The 653-nt window shown below is 34.5% G+C and overlaps 1 long non-coding RNA gene across 1 annotated transcript in view; it reads right to left on the bottom strand.

The window, feature by feature from the left end:
- The window catches only part of LOC107681308 (uncharacterized), an 8,616-nt gene that overhangs the window by 7,092 nt on the left and 871 nt on the right, over positions 1 to 653 (bottom strand). The window lies entirely within an intron of this gene.

Below are 653 nucleotides of genomic sequence, written 5' to 3'. Positions count from 1 at the left end.
AGCAGGAAACACTGCTGACTCCTGGAGAGAAGTGTGGGTGAACAATGCCCAGCGCAGAGAGGGAGTGTGTCACTGAAACCACAGGAATCAAAGGGACACTTATAGTTACCCCACACGTCCGCTATAACAAACACTTCCTGCCCTGTTTGCACAAACACACAGCGCTTCCCAAGTAAATGTAGCAGTCAGTATGAATGTGTGGAGGTGTACAACTCAATCTACATTAAATCTGTACAAGCCTCCGTCTCGATCATTATGCACTGAAGGAGACACGAAAGAAAGCAGTGCTCTGGAAGAGGTAAAAGAGAGCCAGCGCTCTCCAGCAATAAGCCATATATGTGCAGCCTCAGGTGGTTATTGCATTTATAAAAAAACAAAAACAACATGAAACAAGATACTGACATAATTTAATAAATTGTAACATTTTAAAGAGAACTAAAGTAATTTATGCCAACTTTGACTTAAAGTATGACGGTGTCAATTTATGGTTGACAAAGTTATAAGCCAATATAATTTTGCTTTTAAATAGCATAGTGTAGTATAGCAAAGAATAAAATAGACCATTTAAAAAAAAATTTGAATGGTTATATTATATTATATTATATTATATTATATTATATTATATTATATTATATTATATTATATTATATTAT

The sequence above is a fragment of the Sinocyclocheilus anshuiensis genome, unplaced genomic scaffold (genome assembly GCF_001515605.1).
Source record: "Sinocyclocheilus anshuiensis isolate Anshui unplaced genomic scaffold, SAMN03320099.WGS_v1.1 scaffold1620, whole genome shotgun sequence".
NCBI lineage: Eukaryota > Metazoa > Chordata > Actinopteri > Cypriniformes > Cyprinidae > Sinocyclocheilus > Sinocyclocheilus anshuiensis.
The sequence above is the reverse complement of the archived record's forward strand: the minus strand, read 5'-3'. Positions and strand labels throughout refer to the sequence as shown.